Source organism: Hemicordylus capensis, chromosome 1, assembly GCF_027244095.1.
Source record: "Hemicordylus capensis ecotype Gifberg chromosome 1, rHemCap1.1.pri, whole genome shotgun sequence".
Lineage (NCBI taxonomy): Eukaryota > Metazoa > Chordata > Lepidosauria > Squamata > Cordylidae > Hemicordylus > Hemicordylus capensis.
In genome coordinates, this window is record NC_069657.1 from 64,984,357 (window position 1) to 65,005,490 (window position 21,134).

General features: G+C 40.4%; 1 protein-coding gene across 12 annotated transcripts in view; it reads right to left on the reverse strand.

Annotated features, from left to right (window-relative positions):
* MEIS2 (Meis homeobox 2) overlaps nt 1–21,134 on the reverse strand; it is a 360,641-nt gene that overhangs the window by 123,014 nt on the left and 216,493 nt on the right. The gene's annotated exons all lie outside the window — the stretch shown is intronic.

The following is a 21,134-nucleotide window of genomic DNA, read 5'->3' on the forward strand; positions in this document are numbered from 1 at the left end:
CTCCCAGTAATAACTCACAAGTTCCCACCATGTAAGCTTCCTTCCCATATGCCACTGCTTGCCTTTCAAAATCCTCTTACATGTCAAAACAGCTAGTACTCATCCTGCCAAAGTAAACATTCCTGTCATTCAAACAACATTTTCCAGAGTCCAAAGTGAACCACCACCCATTCTGCATCCCTCCCTTTTGGTGGCAAATGCTGGCAAACTGCAAATTATATACTTTTATTACTCTTCTTGACAGTAGTTTAAATGGAGTTGGGGAGAGGCTGATGCTGTGTATGCTATAGCAGCCACAGATAGGGCAACCTCTTTGTCCTATTAAAAGCATTGTTTGCTAGCCCTGAAGATGGTTCATTAATTTGAGAGGAGTGTGACAGGGGTGCTGGGGGATACACAGTGGATGCCAAAAGGTTGATAAGAACTCCAGGCCTCATGTTTGACATCCATTATTTCAAATATTGGAAGGGGGCAAATAAAATCATATGTATTGCTTCACTGTATTTGGCTAGTTATCATTTCTTTTCTGGTAATATATGCAATGTAGAAAGTAACACTCACAAATAAAGCACTTTATTTTGAAACTACTCTTCTGTTTATCTATAGCTATGATTCAAATAAGCCTTAAGGAGAAAATTCTTATGTTTTGGTGAAACAAGGAAATTTCAACAATCATAATAGGATTACATCATTACAGTACTAATTAAGCTGAGCAGGCTACTGGTTTGATGTTTTGAGTGATATATTCAGATCCAAGTCTCATCAGCCAAGTCCATTACTAATATGCTTATCACCAATATACTTGTTCAGCACTATCCAGGAAACAAGGTGCAAACTACTTATACCTAATCCTAAACAATCGAAAGGTATCATCTCATACTGCACGGGATGAGAAAATGGTAAACCCTCCTGTATTCTACCAAAGAAAACCACAGGGCTCTGTGGGCGCCAGGAGTTGAAATCAACTTGACGCGGCACACTTTACTTTACTAAACAATCGCACTGTCATATTTGCTTAAAATATTGCATTGACTCTACAGAATCTATAGAATGCAATGGGCAAAATTCTTTCTCATTTACATTCTCCATTCCCTTTTATTTACATAACTCACAGAGGTCTGTGTATCTGCCTTAGGAGGATCCTTAGGGATCCTCCTAAGGCATAGTTCAGCAACTTTGGCTCTCCAGATGTTGTTGAACTACATGTGCAGAGGCCATGTGCATGCCACCACCACACGGGGACAGCTGTGAGAGTGTGCCACTGGCGTGTGAGGATAGCTGGGGGGAGCACCACCAGTATGACAATGGTGGCAAGTGGGGGAGGAGCTAGGATGGGCCTTCTCTCCTCCATGTTAAATGGGCTGGGTAAGCCCTCAGTTTTAAAGGAATTGTGCCACGATTCGGCTTCCGGATCATGTTTTGAGTGCATCCCTAATACCTGGTGGCTTAACAAGTTTTATAAATGACACATAAAGCTATAATACTGAATATTTGCATTTATCCTATTACTTAGATTCCGAATTTGTCTTATTTTTTGTTAAATTTTAGGCACATAAACACATAACATTACAACACAGAAATATGTTGTAATAAAATACAGTTTTAAACAAACAAACAAACAAACAAACAAATAGCAAATCACCTCTAAGACCAAATTGATAAAATGTTACCGGAACACCAGAAAATCTGGCACTTTCCCCCCAAAGCTTTCCAGGGTTGTACATAGGCAAACTTCTCTGGGCAGCTTATTTCAAGTAATGGGGGTCACCACTGAGAAACCACTGTTCTACACACCCAGTCAAACTCACTTTGCACATAGTAAGCCTTTTTCAGCAGGGCCTCTAGCAGATATTAATGGTCTACTCTTTTCATAAGTGCCCTTATTCATTACTAATAATTTACTCATTTAGTAAATGCACTTAGGGTGACAGAGGAGCATTTTCTTATTTTCCTACATGACGTAAAGGTATATAATCCCCCCCCCCTATATTTTAAGGAACTTGCTTCTTTCTCCTCACTCATTTTCAGTCATGAGCCTATTTTGTACATAAACAACACATTCATTTGCTGTAGGGAGAGTGACTTATATATGGTTCAAGCAAGACACTGAAATGTAATTTGAATAAGCATAACATTAAATATGCATTCATTTTTAATGCATTTTAAGAGTACTTAATTCAAAACAACAGCAAACTTTACTTTAACATTCTGTTGGTAGTGTCACTCCTAGATTACAATCAGAAGACATAATTAGAGTTGTTTTCAGTTGTTCAGTTGTTTTGTACAGAGATTTTAGGTAAATACCTATATAATACCCAATACCTATATAAACCCCTGTTGGATGCCAATTGTCTCATTAGTAAAAACAGCCTGAATTTGCTTTTCTAAAACCTGTTTTGTAACCACATTAAAATGGTTCGCTATTAGAATATCAAGACGAGATTGATGGCACGCTAAGCAATGTAGCTTTTCAGTGAAAAGGGTTAAATATATGTGAATGAATACAGAAATAAGGCTTTTAATATTCTGCAAATATTAACAAAGAAAAATGATAATGTTGAGTTAATGTGGGTTAAGGATGAAATGAAAATAAATTTTTCTGATTGCTAAGTGTTGACACTTTTTTGGCTAGTCCCTCAAGTCTTTTTTTGAAGGCTGTGTAATTACAGAAGGCTTTTCCCCTCCTTCTCCCTCCTGCTTTGAGCCCATATTAGTAATGACCCCTTCACTGCTTCAAAAACCACTAATAGTCTTCTGCAGAGGCAAGAAAAATGAACAGGATAAATTGGAATCCACAGTCAGTAATTTGCATCATATGAGGCTGCTTTGGCCACTCACACTCATTCCTGGCCATCAATCCTTTGCTGTCAGGTGCTGCACTCTGCCACCATGATAAATACTCCTCCTAACACTCTGATTCGTCCAAACAATGTAATTGTCCTCTATTCTCCTCTTGGTAATGGAGATAATGAATGACTGCACAAACAAGAAGGATTGCTCATCGCAGACACAGGGGTGGTTTCAAACTGAAAATTTTAATTGACTAAAAATCAGGGCATGGAAAAAATGGAAGAAATAGTCAACATTTTCTATAAGCTTGTTTCTTTTCAGATTGCTTTCTTCTAAGGAAATACCTTCTGGATATATTCAGTGCAAGGAAGCACCTATATATGATGTGGCTAGAGAAATCTACAAAACATGGTTCTGTGCAAAATGACTCATTATGTTAATATTATTATTCTAAAAATATAAGATTATATTACTGGGTAACTCTCAAAACCGAGCTGTTTCTTGTCTGTTAGATATGCATTATTCCTACAGGGATAATATTTAAAATTAAAACTGAATATTATGAGGGGACAAGCAAAATTGAACTCTATTCTAAACATGCAAGGAGGGCAAACTATTTTAGCTGCACTTACTTAAGAATAAATCTGTTTAGGATCACAGAATTAGACATATTAATTTAAGAACATAACAGCTCTGCTGGATTAGGCCCAAGGCCCATCTAGTCCAGCATCCTGTTTCGCACAGTGGCCCACCAGATGCTGCTGGAAGCCACAGGCAGGAGTTGAGGGTGTGCCCTCTCTCCTGCCATTACTCCCCTGCAACTGGTACTCAGAGGCATCCTGCCTTTGAGGCTGGAGGTGGCCCACAGCCCTCCGACTGGTAGCCGTTGATAGACCTCCCCTCCATGAAGTTATCCAAACCCCTATTAACACCATCCAGGTTGTTGGCTGTCAACACATCCTGTGGCAGAGAGTTCCACAAGTGGATCGCGCACTGTGTGAAAAAGTACTTCCGTTTGTTGGTCCTAGACCTCCTGGGAATCACTTTTATGGAGTGAACCCGGGATCTAGTGTTGTGTGAGAGGGAAAAGAATTTCTCTCTCTCTACTTTCTCCACACCATGCATGATTTTATAGATCTCTATCATGTCTCCCTGCAGTCGTCTTTTTTCTAAACTAAAAAGCCCCAGGTGTTGTAGCCTTGCCTCATAAGAAATGTGCTCTAGGCCTCTGATCATCTTGGTTGCCCTCTTCTGTACCTTTTCAAGTTCTACAATGTCCTTTTTAGGATGTGGTGACCAGAATTGTACACAGTACTCCAAGTGTGGTCACACCATAGTTTTTTATAAGGGCATTATAATATTAGTCGTTTTATTTTCAATCCCCTTCCTAATGATCCCTAGCATGGAATTGGCCTTTTTCACAACTGCCGCACATTGAGTCGACACTTTCAATGAGCTGTCATCCACAACCCCAAGATCCCTTTCCTGGTCAGTCACCGACAGCTCAGATCCCATCAGCATATACTTGAAATTGGGGGTTTTCGTCCCAATGTGCATCACCTTACACTTGCTAACATTGAACTGCATTTGCCATTTTGTCGCCCAATCCCCCAGTCTGGAGAGATCCTTTTGGAGCTCCTCACAATCTGTTTTGGATTTCACTACCCGGAAGAGTTGGGTATCATCTGCAAATCTGGCCACCTCACTGCTTCTAGATCATTTATGAATAAATTAAAAAGCACTGGTCCCAGTACATATCCCTGGGGGACCCCACTTCTTACTTCCCTCCATTGTGAAAACACTCCATTTATACCTACACTCTGTTTCCTGTCTTTCAACCAGTTAGCAATCCACACATGTACTTGTCCCCATATCCCATGACCGCTAAGTTTCCTCCGGAGTCTTTGATGAGGAACTTTGTCCCATCAATTTGCCTGGAACAGATGTTAAGCTAACTGGCCTGTAATTTCCTGGATCGTCCCTGGACCCCTTTTTGAAAATCGGTGTTACATTTGCTACTCTCCAGTCCTCTGGTACAGAGCCCGATTTCAGGGATAAGTTAAATATTTTAGCAAGGAGGTTGGCAATTTCACATTTGAGTTCTTTGAGGACTCTTGGATGGATGCCATCCAGCCCTGCTGATTTGTCAGTTTTCACTTTTTCCAGACAGTTTAGAACATCATCTCTTGTCACTTCTATCTGACTCAGCTCTCTAGCCTCCATCCCTAAAGAGCCTGGTTCAGGAACAGGTATTTACTCAGTATCCTCTGCCATGAAGACAGACGCAAAGAACTCATTCAGCTTCTCTGCAACCTCCATATCCTCCTTAATAATCCCTTTTACTCCTTCATTGTCTAATGGTCCAACTGCCTCCCTGGCAGGTTTCTTGCTTCTGATGTATTTAAAGAAGTTTTTGTTATTCCCCTTGATACTTTTGGCTAAATGTTCCTCAAACTCTCTTTTTGCCTCCCTTATTGTCACCTTGCATTTCTTTTGCCAGAGTTTGTGTTGCTTTCTGTTCTCTTAATTTGGACAGGTCTTCCAATTTTGGAAGGAAGTCTTCTTCCCTTTTATGGCTTCCTTGACGGTAGCTGTTAGCCATGCTGGCATCCTCCTGGACTTACTGGTACCTTTCCTCCTTTTTGGTATACAATCTAACTGAGCTTCTAGTATTGTGGTTTTGAGTGAACTCCATGCACTCTTGAGCGAAGTGACTCTCCTGATTTTCCCTTTCAGCTTTCTTTTCATTTCAAACTCAATGTATCAGTTAGGACAGCAGGCAGGGAGCTGTGCTGGATTGATATATGTATTCGAAAAATATTATTATTATTATTATTATTATTATTATTATTATTATTATTATTATTATTTCTTGTTTACACAGTCAGACAGGTGTTATTGACTGGTTTGTTTTATCCAGACATTCCCAAGGACCTGGGATGCCAGAATTTTATTGTCAATGTTGTTGCTGTTGTTATAGATATCGTTGCAGAATACAGGCTGTTCCCAGTAAAGCTGCTTTTTGTAATTGGCTGATGGTGATTTCTGTGGCCCCTATGGTGTTGAGGTGCTCTTCAAGGTCTTTTGGAACTGCACCCAGGGCGCCAATTACCACTGGGATTATTTGGGTCTTTTTCTGCCACAGCCTTTCAATTTCAATTTGTAGATCTTTGTATTTGGTGATTTTTTCTATTTCTTTTTCTTCTATTCTGCTATCCCCTGGTATTGCTATGTCGATTATTTTGACTTGTTTTTCTTTCTTCTCGACTACAGTTATATCTGGTGTATTGTGTGGCAGATGTTTGTCTGTTTGTAGTCAGAATTATTATTATTATTATTATTATTAATTTGATTTCTATACCACCCTTCCAAAAAAGACTCAGGGTGGTTTACACAGAAATAACAAACAAATAAAATGGCTTCCTGTCCCCAAAGGGCTCACATTCTAAAAAGAAAAACATGATAGACACCAGCAACAGTCACTGGAAGTACTGTGCTGGGGGTGGATAGGGCCAGTTGCGCTCCCCCTGCTAAATAAAGAGAATCACCATGGCAAAAAGTGCCTCTTTGCCCAGTTAGCAGGGGAGTACACATTAGGGATGTAATCCTGAGTCTGGCAAGTCAGTTGGAAACTTCACAAACCGAACTAGATCAGATTACATTCTTTGATTCCAAAAAGTTCAGTATTGCACTGTAGATCAATATACAACTATGGGCTAATTATAATTCACCATGGAAAAATGGTTCTTATTATTGGTAATGAAGAGTGAAGAACAAAATAGCAACAACCTATATGGCATCCTGTATTTGTGGTTCCCCCCTCGCCTTCTTAAATCAGTGAAGCTATGGCTCTTTAAACATGAAGTGGACTGTTTATCTGAAAGTGTTCTGGCAGACTGCCATCATATTTCTAAAATTAAAGAAAGGATTTGAAAACAATCAGCATTTTGAGCAGTTCAGACCACAGCAATATGTTTCAGATTAATTTGCAAATATATGTATATATTTAAGACTTAACTACAGCACTAGAAAATTCCTACTAGTTAGTCGATCACATGCCTTCTTACACTTTATTAGAACAGACATCATATTGAAATAATAAACAAGGGAGGCCGCCATTTCTTCTTTGATCTACGTTACTAAATGTCTAACTGGCTCAGATTTAAAATAAACTCTGGTATGTTTGCACTTGGAAACTGGAAGTAGACCACAAGGCATAATTTATTGTCACTTTTCATATTGTCTGCCTAAAACTATAGTTTAGTCTGTTCATTACCAGGTGCCAGGCAATGCTCATCCAGTCACCCATACAATGGTTAAACAATCTTGTATGAATAGATAGTATAATATGGTGACAAGCACTTCATCGCTATGAAATCAGGCAAGAGTGAAGGTAAAGCTTAGGTCACAACTCTTAAGTTTCTCACTCATAGCAGACAGTGTATAGATACTGCTACCTACAACTAAGGTTAAACCTAATTGGCTTGAATCCAAGTTGCCTTTCTTTTATCTTTAAATATATATTTTCAGACGTGTGTGTGTGTGTGTGTGTGTGTGTGTGTGTGTGTGCGTGCCCTCCCAGCTTTGGCCACATGGGAGTATGTATGACCAAAAGGTACAGACAGGCATCAGGTTCCCTAGGCCTACTGCTGTCTGAAAAGCTGTTGTCGGTCTCCTTCTCTTAGTAGCAGGAACAACTATAAGGGCCGTTGCCATGGCACCTTTCCTTGTCTCCCTCCCCTCAGCAGCAGCACTATAAGAAATGCCATTGTCATTGAGGGAGGAATACAAGAAATGCTGCTGCTGAGCCTATCTCTTCATGGCCATAGTAAAGGGAAAGATGAGCCATGCTGGGGACTCCTCACACAGTACAGCCTGGTATCCTCAACCCAGCCTGCAGCTTACATAAAAGTGAATAGAACCAATTTACTTCTATGGCAGAACATAAACCATTGGAGTAGGAGGTAAAATCTGCAGCTGCTCATGACACAAGGAATCAATGTTACAGTGCAGAGAAGTATTGTTTCCACCATAAGATGCTCCTGCATAGAGTGGATTACCTGTTTCTTTTCAAGTGAATGGCAGCTGTTCAGTTCTATGGGAGAACAACACCATTAGGTGGGGGGGGGGGGACACTTCACTCTGTCCCTGACATTAGGGTTGCTCCCGGAACATAGCTTGGGAAGAGGGGACCGGTGTTCATCCCTCTCCCCTGCAGCCTCTTGAGAGTGAGGGAGATAATGAAGAAAATAGGGAGCAGTGGAGCTGGGGGGCCTTCTGGAGCTGGGGGACCCAGGTTCTTTGAACCTATCTGCTCAACAATAGCTACACCACATTCTTCATATTACATACATGAAGCAGGTTTTGCTCCTACCACAGGAACATCTTTCCTGACCACAAGAGCATCTTTCAGGAAGAAACAAAACTTTTTTCTGCTCCTGTGACACAGATATCCCATCAGGAGCAGCTGCAGATTTTTGTTTGTGTTCCATGGTTCTTGTTCTGCCATAGAAGTGAATTGGCTCTCTTCAGCAATCAACAGTGTGCCTGATTTAAGCCTTTACTTTCTTCTGCACAGGCCAATTGCTCTAACTATTGCGTTTAATCAAACAAAAAGCTTTGTGGAACAAAGTAATAGGCCACAGTTCAGTTGGACGTCTGCTCCTCCTTTGCCACATGATGTAGATAGCATGTATTATAGGCAGAGGGCAGAGTGATGGAAGAAGAGCCTGTGAAGGACAGGGAAGTATTGTTTGTAAACGTATTCTTTTCATTTGTTCTCCTGGCTGGGCTCAAGAGGCAGAAAGAGGAAGGCCCAAAGTAAACAAAGGGATGAGCAGGAAAGCTTACCACTCTGGGCTGGGCTGCAGTCTTTGCCAGCAGTGGTAAGGGCTTGCAGTTACTTATTCTGTGACACAAGACAGAGTCTGCTATAGTGCCCTCCCCATCTTAGTCAAGTGACAGGAACTTGGATAGTTAGACATGAAATCTCATACAGTGCTTTTAAAATATAAAGGAAGGCTTTTCTTATTCTATAATATGTGCTGTGTAATCATTATAGTGTGTCTAGTGTGTGGTGGTGTTTGTTTGTTTTTAAATGTTTGCATTTATCCTGCATACGCCATTCAGGTAAAGTAGTCAACTAATAATTCCAAAATCAGAGTCATGCATGGTTGCCCTATTTAAATCTGTTTTAAGGTATGGGTTACTGTGTATGTATATTTATCTAATATTTCCCTGAACGTGTATGTATATGAAATTCCAGATGGGATTGGTTTATTTGGTTACAGAGAGCCCAAAATTCAGAGAGAAGCACATACAAAAGGTTATGATCAAAGTAAAGGGATAGAAGTGTACATATTTGGAAGGTTTTGGATTTAAAGTAGTTTGGATTGCAATTAAGAGAGAGAGACCAACCTCCTTTAAAGAAAAACTTAGTGCTATTCTTTACAGAGCTGGTGAAAGACATCGGCACTAGGAAGAAATATGTTGATAACCATTGTTAACATATACATTTATGACCCCTAGATTCGACTATTTAGAACTACTTGTGCTATGAGAGTGCTAAGCAGGTACAAAATACTTGCATCAGTTGTAGGCAAAACAGGTTGCCATAACTGCATCTATCAAGCATGTTTCTAATTTGGTTGTGTGTCTACTGTCTTCTTCCCATGTCACCTAAGTTTCTCTCAATGGACTGGAACTAAGAATGTGCACAAACCAAGAGCAGGCACTAGTGGAGCCAGACCAGGGGTGGCCCGTGTTCAGCCACTGCCGCGGCCCCACTCACCCTGCCCCCTATGTCTGGCATCAGACGTAGGGGTTAGCCATGCCCCTGCACCTGAAATCACGCACAGGGGCGTGGTCTGGCTCCTTAATGGAGTTACCGATCCAGGCCAGTGGTGTGTTCACTTAAAGGCAGGGAGAGCCGCTTCTGGCCACGTTGCAAATGCAGCACCAGACATTTAACTTCCCAATGGGGCTGTGCAGCCCCACTTGGGAGCTAAACCAGCACCCCCCGCATCTGACATCAGACATTGGGTGTGTGTTGGGGCCACAAGGCGCGGCCCCTGAGAGGTGGCGGCCCGGGTTCTTTGAACCCAGTCACCCAATGGTGGCTGCGTCCCTGAGAGCAGGTTCTTACCGGCTCTGTGCTGCCCCATGCAGCTTCCTGCTGGGGTGGCACTCCCCCCCCCCAAAGAACCCATGTGTGACTCAGACACACACATGGCACCTGCCCATGTGCAGGTGCCATGTGCATTTGGTACTGCGTGCAGGTTCTTAGGGGGAGTGCCTCCCTAGCAGGAAGCTGCATGGGGTGGCAGAAAAGAGGTAAGGACCTGCTCTCCTCTTTTTGAAAACTCCTGCTCACCATTTGCCTCCTCGTGGCACTGAACTGGTTCGGACCTCATCCAAACTGGTTTGGCACTGAACCAGTGCTTGAACCTCAGTCCATGCACATGCCTAACTGGAACTACAACTCCCATTGTTATGGGAACTACAACTTCCATAGTCATGGATGAACTAATTCACTCAAACAACTGAGTCCAAATAAGTTTCTATATTGAAGAGAATGCTAATTCACTTGACTGCATTTAGAAATAAAAGCAAAATGAAGAAGATGCTCTGCATTTTATTCCCACAGTACAAGTATTGCTCTCCTGCCTTCTTTTAGGCAGCTGCAAACACAGACAAATCTTAATCCTAATCAAGCATTTGCCCCTACCTGCTGGGAAGAAAAAGAGATGTTATTGTTATGACTTTGTTAATTGCTTGGGAGTTGTCAGACACTGTGCTGAGGTGCAGCAGTATAATCAGAACTTGGATAGACATCCAGGAATAGATAGCCAGAGGGAGCACTGGATTGCTGTTAATGCAACTGGAACACTTAATCCTCATTTGTATGGTTGTGGGATGAAATTCCATCATTGCTCTACCACAAATAAAGCTCCACTGGAGATACAGCAGTTTTTCTACATTGTACTACAGGTCCTCAGAACATAAGGACATTTTCTCTCTAAACAACATTGTTCCCAGAGTCTTTGGAGCTAACTGCTTACTCTTCAACAGGGACAAAGTTAACTAGCCACTTTTATACTGTACATGCCCTGGCAACATCTAGATTCGCTTACTGGGGCTACCTTTGAAAAATGTTCAGAACCTTCTGCTGGTCCAAATTATTTATTGGATCTGGTTACTAATAGCATTCATCACCTGCACTATATCATCTCCCAGCCCCTGCTACTTGCCCAGTCACAGAAGCTGGTATCACTCACAACAGGGCCTCCCATCCCTTGTTGATCTTTGACCACACAGAAGTACATAAAGGAGGAAGCATCCTTTGGTATCCTGGTCCACCTTAGGGCTTTAAAAGTCAAATCAGCAATATGAGTTTTGCCAAAGCTGACAGAGACAATGTCATACATGCAAAATTTTGGCATAACACTTATTAAGACACCTATTAAACAAATTTTAAAAATATATTGAGAAATTCTATATGCGACAGCCGCATTCTACTAATGCATTTATTAGGACCAACCAAAATGACACAAAATCTTGAGCTTCTGAATTCTTAAGAATCTTTCATCAGACTGAATGCAAGGAAGAGAAACAAAAAAATTAGGAGGATCTGGGACTTCTGAAATGGCCCCCAAAGATTTGCACTTTATAAAAGTCTTAAGATGGAGTCAGAAGGAATTATGCAAACTCATGTTGATCAACCTCAATAGGTGCTAGACATTAGCCTTATTCAGCCATGATTTTAAAAGGATGCTGTACATGAGTACAAGCATCTCCAAGCACTCCAGAAGTCTTGCCTTGGCATGCCACTCACACCATACCACACTATTTACAGTTATGGCAGTGAAACAGTTAAACTGTGATGATGGGCATTTCCATGATTGGCAAGCTGGGGCGCCAATGGCAGAAATGTCTGCCATCACAACAACAGCATTTGTAACTTCAGTTAAATACCACCATAACTATGGAGAGCACAGAAAGGGGTGAGTGACTGGGTGGGACTTGTGGAATGCTTTGGGATACTTGTACTTGTATACAGCATTTTTTAAAAATAACATCTGAATAGGGCTACCAATTCAGGTTGCACCCATGGTTACTGGGATGCAGAAGAGTCAATCATAGCAGTACCCTTATTTTTAGAAAATAAACATCTAGCAATTTATTCTGTTTAATCTTCTGCACTAACTGAAGCATGTATGGCTCTAAAGGATTTGAATGTTAACTGCTCAAGATTTTGCATCCGTTTGGCTGGTCCTAATAAAGGCATTGCCACCTTAAGTGGCGCAGCAGGGAAATGCTTGACTAACAAGCAGAAGGTTGACGTTTGAATTCCTGCTGGCATGTTTCCCAGACACCTATCATGGGCAGCAGCGATATAGGAAGATGCTGAAAGGCATCCTCTCATACTGCATGGGAGGAGGCAAAGGTAAACCCCTCCTGTATTCTACCAAAAGAAAACCACAGGGCTCTGTGGGCACCAGGAGTCGAAATCGACTTGACGGCACACTTTAATAAAGGCATTACTAAAATATGGCATTTGGATCTTTTATCTTATGGACCAACAATTTACAATTTCTACAATTTCTATATGCAACAGAAATTAACCTATGACATGGCTGTTTCTAAACAAAACAGAAAGGAAGATTATCAGCTGTGTATATTGAAAGGCAAGTACTGGTAAAGCACATTGCAGGAAATATTGCTTGTACAACAGGAAGAGGGAAGGATAATTAATAAAGTAATAATGTGCAACAAAGCTGTGAAAAAATATTATTGCCACATCTGAAGGAGGAGGTGGATGGGGAATTGGGTTCACATGCCTTAAGAATAGCAAAAACAATTTCATGTTTTACTAGAGACTGTTCTGTACCTTCTTTTTAAAAAATGATATATTAGAAAACTGGCATTATGTATAGTTATCATTCAAGCCTATATTGTTTTATGAACCCCACCCCCCAGATAAATCTGTCAAAATATCTCCCACGCCTCCCTACTTGAACAACTGCAGCCAATCATGAAATTTGCCTGTTCAGAAACCAAGCAGAACATACTTTCTGTATGGCTTTATAAAACAGATACCTAATTTACTACTTTAAATTTAAAAGCTTGTATTGGTTTAAACAAACACTGGTTTCCCTTCTGCCTCCACCACAAACTCCTTATCCTTAAGTCTCTCTGCGGTCTTGCCATTACTTCTTACTTTATCCCTAACCATGACCTTCACTCCATCAGCGATCACATTCAGTTGTCTGAAAGTTTCCTGCTCCCTTACACAGCTCTGTTAATTCTCCCTTGTTGCTCATTATGCCTCCCAGAACATCTTTGTGATGGGATCTTCCCCTTCTTTCTTCTGAAAATGCAGATTTCCCATGACTGTTATTCCCTCATCCCTAATGAAACTTGATTAAGCTGAAGCACCTTGGGTGCATTTCTTCACATTCATCAGTTAGTACTCGTTCCTCACTTTTTCTTCTTTCCTTTTGTTGTAAGCAACTTGGGGCAGGGAACTATTTTTCATTTTTTGTTTTGCTTATGCTATTCTCCATATATAGCAATGCTATTATAGGAAGGCAGATCTTGAGATCTGGCCACAGTTACCCACGCCTTAGTCATGTCACTGTCACATCAGGATTAGTGTAACATGCTCTAAATGGGGCTGCCCTTGAAGAATATTTGGAAACTGCAGCTAGTGCAAAATGCAGCAGCCAGGATTTTATCTGGAACTGCCTCCTGGAATCACATCACACCCATTTTGAAAGAGCTACATTGGCTGTCAATTTGTTTCTGGTTCCAATTAAAGATACTGGTTATGACCTTTAACCACTTGACAGGGTCATTGGAGGGGGCTTTGCTCCATGTGCTGACAATGAAGGAGGCTCGACTGTCATGCATGCAGGGCAGGGCCTTCTCAGTTATTGCCTCCAGGCTTTGAAATGCTTTTCCAGTGGGCATCCACTCCTCAGTCGCCATCAGTTTTTAGAAAGCAAGTGAAATCTTGGCTTTTTAACCCAGGCCTTTATATGAATGTTGTTTTTGTTGCTGCTACTCTGTGTTTTATGTCCCTACTGTGTATATTTAAAAGAACTTTTAATTAGATTTGTATTTTTATATTCCAATTTAATATTTTTATTGTGTAATTGTTCTATAGTCTTATAATGTTTTAAATGTTTTGTAAACTGCCTTGAGATTGTTTTAATGAAAGGCGGTATAAATATTTAACAATAAATATGTAAATAAATAATTATGAACAACAAATATGTATATACCGCTTTTCAATAAAATAATAATAATAAAAGTTTCCAAAGCAGTTTACAGAGAGCGAGAGAACGAAAGAAAGAAAGAAAGAAAGAAAGAAAGAAAGAAAGAAAGAAAGAAAGAAAGAAAGAAAGAAGGATCCCTGTCCCCAGAGGGCTCACAATCTAAACAGAAGCATAAGATAGACACCAGCAACAGTCACTGGAGGTACTGTGCTGGGGGTGGATAGGGCTAGTTACTCTCCCCCTGCTAAATAAAGAGAATCACCATATTACAAAGGTGCCTCTTTGCCCAGTTAGCAGGGGCTACTAACTAACTTTTATACGAATACAAGAATGCTAAGTTTCCCACCCTTCTATTCTCTTTCACTCCACCCAAACAAAATAATCAGTTGCCACACTATCACAAGCTTTAAACTTCATTTACTGAAAGCAGCCAAATTTGAAGGACTGGAGTTTTAATGTTGTGCTAGTGCTGGGGCAGAGGGGTAATTTGCATCAATTTCCTCTTCACTCTGAAACCCACTGCCACTTTTGAAAATATGTCCCTGAGGGACATACTGTTTTCAGGGACACATTTTCATCAGGCACAGTGGGCTTCAGAAAGAAGCAGAGACTGGAGATTATTGCCCCTCTCCTAGAGCACCAGCACAGTGTTATAGCACCAGTGCTACTTTAGTCTGGATGCCAACCAGGGGGGAAAAACACAAAGGGAAACAGAAACAAAAAGGGAAGATGGGAGCAATTTGAGGGAAGGGCAAGGCATGGTAATGTGTAAGTGAGGATAGAGTACTTGAGAGGCAAATTTCTGCTTTTTGTTAAGAAATTTTGGAATTTGTATTTCTTTATGACTCCAATGGAAACTGCTCCTGAACTAATGTTTGAAGGCAGTGGTCAAAAGGATAAAGGCAAATAGGTTAAAATTAAATCCAGAGAAGATGGAGGTCTTACTTGTAGGGAATGGCTGTGGTCTGGAGGAGACCGGCTTGCCTGTGATTGATAAGGATCTCTCTACTCCTATCAGTAGCAGCCAGTACCAAGAAGCTGTCTCTCTCATGCACGCTGCTCATTCCGCCCCCAGTCACCCAGGCTGGTCATTCTTTCAAGGGAACTTTAGCAGCTTACTTTGGAGGTGAGAGAGAGGCAACCAGAGTGCAGACTGATGGGAGATCAGGAAATACTGCTGAGGCTTCTTTGGTACCCGCCCCCCCCCCCACCCCACATCTCATAAATACTGGCTACAACTGGATCTTATCTGATCAGGTGAAAAGCTTGGGCGTACTGTACTCCTGGATCCAGTGATGTTTTTTGAGAAGTGGGTTAGAGTTGTGGAAGGAGTGTTTTGTTTCATCTTTGACTAATAAACACCATTTTGAAGAGATGAGGAAAGCTGTCTCTTCCGTAGTTTTTCAGAAGGGATGTAAGGCACACCTCTTCCACCAGGCTTTTTAATTCTTTCTGTGGCTGTTTATGTAGTTTGTGTTACATTAATATCACATTGTCAGTTTTGAAATTGTATTTTTGTTATTGTAAACTGCTTTGAACTCATGGAAAAGTTGAAAGTAAATATTTTAATAGACATATAAAATACAAAATAAAAATAAAAATTAAAATGTATAAGAGCAGCTGAAGTTCCAAACTAGAAATTATCAAGCAGGAAACTATTTCAGACACATGGCAAAATCAACTGTAAATCTGAGAAAATATTTGAGGGCCAGCATCAGGCCAAGCTGGATACCCTGAGGAATCAAAAGGCTCAAAGCCACCCCTGAGGTATTGACTAGTGCTCATCTGGGAGTGGCAGTGGCCTCTCAGCCAAGGGAGTCACTCTGTTGCTGCTTTCTCATTCACAAATTTGCTTACTTAGGATGATAGCACATGGGCCACTGTAGAGGAGGGAGGATCAAATGACAAGAGAGGGACTTGCTCAGCCAAACAAGAGGGTCTGTCACTGCATTCATTTAAAAAGGTACTGCAGTCCCAGTCACACATGACAACTGGAACACACTTCCTGCTGAAATAAGAGCCTCCCCATCTCTTACAACTTTTAAAAGGGCAGTCAAGATCCATTTGTTCACCTAGGCTTTTAATTAGATATTGTATTAATTGTGTTTTAATAGCTTTAACTTTTAAAATCTTAATTGTTGAAATATGTTAATCTTTTATTGGTTGTTTTTATTGTCTTCTAAACCGCCCAGAGAACTTGCATTTGGGGCGGTATAAAAATATGTTAAATAAATAAACAAACAAAACAGAGAAGGACCTGCTGCTGCTGCTGCTGCTGCTGCTCTCCACCACTGTCCAGTAAACATGCCAGAGGCTAAGCAGCAGGCTTGAAGCTATTGGGCAGCCTAGCAGGGGTGGGCTTTCCCCCAAAGGCCTGGCAGAACCCAGTGCATCCCTGACATCCAGAATGAAGGATTCCAAAGAAAGACTGAAATTCTATGCACATTTACTTGGAAGAGAGCCCACTAAACATAGTGAGACTATGTGGATTCGCCTAACATCCACTCAGCAATGGGAAAAGGACAGATCTAGGAAACAGGGTATGAAACAAAAGGTTTAATTAGAAAGTTGGTGTTAGAAAAGTGCAATAATGTAAGAAAAGAGAAAGTAAAGAAGAGACAAAAGGAGGAGCAAGCCCATGGATATTTTTAAAAGTAAGAAGCAGCAATTTTATATTTAATTTAAAAAATGGGATAGTAAACCCATTTAATCAAAATTTTATCTGCAAAAAACATCTAAAATGTCACAGTGGGTAACCAATGTTTCCAAATTTTGAGTCAAGAGGGAGGGTGCTCGTACTGTCCCTCTCACAACCCTAGACAACTCTGCTGGACATAAACCTGTGGATGCAATGTGAGCAGAAAAGAATTACTTCTTTGTTGCACGTACTGCCAGAGCATAGATCTTCAGATTTTCTCTGTGTTGTAACCTGTCGGATTCGAGTTGAGTCTTTCTCCATTTGTGCTATCTTCCAATAGTTGGGAGGAACCATACGTTTCTGGTAGAACATATACTTCACATGAAATATATCTCAGTTAAAGGACTGCAGGCAGCAGGTATTGGGAAAGACTTCTGTGTGAAACTCTGGGGAGTCATTCCCAGTCAGGATAGACAGTTTTGGGTAGATGGACCAAGAATCTAAGTAAGAATAAAACTGTGGCTTCTCACTGTTCACTGAGCTGTGAGAATTGGAGAGGAGAGCCTGTAGCTCAATGGCAGAATATATGTTTTGCGTATCTGAGGTTTTGGCTAAATTGCCTAAACCTCAGTTAGAAGGTTTCAGGAAGCAAGGATGATAAAGACCCAGAGATGCTAAAGAGCTGACAGTACTAGACTAGTAAGATCAGTCAGGAAAAAACTCTGTCATCCAAGGGCTGGCAAGGTAGAGTTATGGAGAACTCTAAATAGTTACTTTTAGTTTTGCTACCGATTATATAATAGCTGTTAAATGTTGAGAATATGCTTTGGATTCAACATCTCTGTTTCTAATTTCTTGGTTTAGTAGGTTGGAAACATAACCCCGGACTGGCTCTGTTAACCTGCAGTGTTTTTCTTTCTCTTGCACTAGATATAATGTGCCAAAGAAGCATGCAGTTACTTGTGGTTACCAAACAGTAAACTGCAAAGTTTCAGCCCACAAATTAAAACATTTAATGAGAACTAACTGATATATATGATTCAAAACCACTACTGATTGTGTTGAAAACTTTGCTGAAATCTGTGGCTTTAAGTATTTAGGGTACAAATGGAGATCTTGGATGCATGCACAGCCTAAATTTCTTTAAAGTTACATATCTTGCTTTTTAAAATTGTGGGTTATATTCAGACCTTGCCTCCTGGCGCTATCTGGCACTCACATGGGTGTGTGGGAGTGGGTGGGTGCATGCATTTTTCACCCTCAATTCCCGCTTCCCTTTTTAACAGCTGCATCCAAAAACAAAACAAAAATTGCTCCCAAGGGTCTCTCCACCCTCAGTACTGCAACATACACAGGGTTTACATAACCTGGACTTAAAACCAGAAAATTGTCTCTCGAAAATGCAGTAACTTTTTAATTATTACAACTATGTTCCATATATCACATTGTTGTATTAGTATGTTAATGTAAAACTGTGTTTTAAATGTTAATTTTTTAAAAGAATATGTACAATGTACAATTTTACAATGTGACACAGGAAAGGATGTGTGTAGATATAGTTCTGGTATGATGAGATTTCAAAATTATATTTTTATGACTACACTGGATTACAAGGAGCATGATCTGTTCTAACTGATGCCACTGATGAAGACTATATTTTAGTCTAAACCCATCTGGCTTGTGGTATCGGATTATCAAGAATCTCCTTGAACCATATTATGGGAGGCCAAGCTTCATGAGGAACATCCAGTTATGTATATTTGTCAAAGAAGTGTGAGAAATAGTCCCATATAGTTCATGTCTCCTCCTCTTGTTTTTGTTCTTCGGCAGTATGTATGACATCAGACACAGGGGGCGTGGTTTGGCTCAGAAACGGGGCAAGTTTCTTAAGCCAGTTAGCCCAGCTTCCCAGCCTGGCCAGGAATGTGTCTCCATGCCTTTTACAGCAGAGAGAGCTGCTCCCAGATGTGGGAATTTGCTCGGAAATGGGGTGAGCACCCTTTTTCTGAGCAAAACCCCTCCACTGCATCTGACACAGGGGACCAGGCTGGGGCACAAGGTGTGGCCCTTGAAGGGCATGGCCCGGGTTCGATGAACCCATTCACACAATGGTGGCTACGCCCCTGGAGAGTACTGTTTCCAACACTCTTTAACATCTACATGAAACCACTGGGAGGAATCATCAGAAGACTTGGTGCAGGGTGTTATCAATATGCTGGCGACACCCAAATCTAAGAGTTTAAGATGGACTGTTGGGGGACATCAAGTTGATCAAGTAAAGCAAATTAAATATCTTGGTGTGATATTTCAATATAACAACAGGCAACATGCTCATGCTAGAATAGTTTCTGATTTGGCTCAATGAAGCTCAGTTGCTATTCTGAGATTTCACTATGCGCAGGGTGGCGGATATATTCCTTCTGCCATTAAACCATTCCTCGCTAAAATGCTACCGCAACTTTTGTATGGAGTTCAGTAGGGCCCCTTTGATAGTTCTATGCGCCTAGAGTGGGTTCAGTTGGGCTTTCTAAGAATGCTTTTTGGTATACCTAGATGCACCTCTAATGTGGTGCTACGACAGGAGATTGGGTTGTGGAGGACTGAGACCAGGGCATGGTTGCAGATTATTTTCTACTGGCTGAAGTTTCACCTTTGGCCAGTGGGACTTGTGCCTGGGTTTCTTTTGGCTACTTCCCGGCCTATTTGGCTGGTGACGATTACGGATAAACTTTCCCGTATTGGCTTGGATCCTGAGTTTTTATTAGAAACTGATAAGATCGAAAGACTCTTGGATAAAATACAACAATTTGGCCAACTGGCTGCATTTTATATAAATAAGACCAAGACTAAGGTTTTAACTAAAAATATGGACCAGAAAACTAAAGACAGATTCTCTCAAATAAGTGAGCTGAAAGTGGAGAAGAAAGTTAAATATCTGGGGGTTTGGTTATCAAATAACAACTCCCTGTTGTTTATAAATAACTATGTCAAAATATGGAATTTAGTGAAAACTGATCTAGAAAGATGGTCCAAAATGAATCTCTCTTTAATGGGAAGAATTTCAGTGGTGAAAATGAATGTCTTGCCTAAAATGTTGTTTCTCTTTCAGACTATTCCCATAATTAACACTTTAACTTATTTCAAGCAATGGCAGAAGGATATAACTAAGTTTGTTTGGCAGGGGAAAAGACCAAGAATTAATTTTAAGAATCTAACAGATGCAAAGGAAAGGGGTGGTCTTACCTTGCCAGACTTAAGGTTGTATTTTGATGCTGTTTGTTTGACATGGATAAAAGAATGGATAACGCTAAGAAACCCTAGAATTCTTGATTTAGAAGGATTTGACAGAAGGTTTGGTTGGCATGCGTATTTATGGTATGAAAAAAGTAAAATACATAAAGATTTTTTGAACCATTATGTGAGAAGGAGTTTAATGAGGGTGTGGTTAAAATATAAAAATTGGTTTGAACCTAAAACTCCGTTATGGGTATCTCCGATTGAAGCTTTATCACGTAAAGAAGTAAATATGCAAACGGGTTGGGGTACCTATAGGGATTTGGTACATTTTCACAAAAAGGATTGTAAGTTAAAAAGTTTAATTGAAATACAAGATATAGTTAGAGATTGGTTTCAGTATCATCAGTTAAATGAGATGTATAAGAAGGACCTTAAAGTCGGATTTGAGGACCAGACTTCAAATTTTGAGAAGGAATTATGTCAAAATGATGAAAAATTAGTTTCTAAAATGTATAAACTGTTGCTTTTGGAGGAGACAAGAGAAGAAGTGGTTAAAACGACTATGATAAAATGGGCTCAAGATGCGGGGCGTAATATAGAAATGGCAGCCTGGGAAAAGTTATGGAAAAAGGATTTAAAATTTACTGCATGTTATGCTATCAAAGAAAACTATTATAAAATGATGTATAGATAGTATCTGACACCAAAAAGACTTGCTTTAATGTATTAAAATGTTTCAAACAAATGTTGGAAGTGTGGACATTCTGAAGGCACATTTTTTCACATGTGGTGGACCTGTGGGAAGGCTAAAGCCTATTGGGATATGATATATAATGAACTAAAGAAAATATTTAAAATGACATTTCCTAAGAAGCCAGAATCCTTCCTGCTGGGAATAACACAAGGAGCTATCTCTACAACCGATTTAACATTTTTTATGTATGCCTCTATGACAGCTAGAATTATATATGCACAGAAATGGAAGTCTAGTGAACTGCCTTCAAAAGAAGACTGGCTGATAAAAATTTTGGAATATGCGGAGATGGCAAAACTTACAGCACTATTAAGAGATCAAAACTTGGAATGTTTTAAAGAAGATTGGAAACCATTTTTGTTGTATTTAAAAAATTACTTCCCTACTATGGACTTGACAGCAGGGTTTGAAATTTAGTATAAATCGCAGGTTGGTT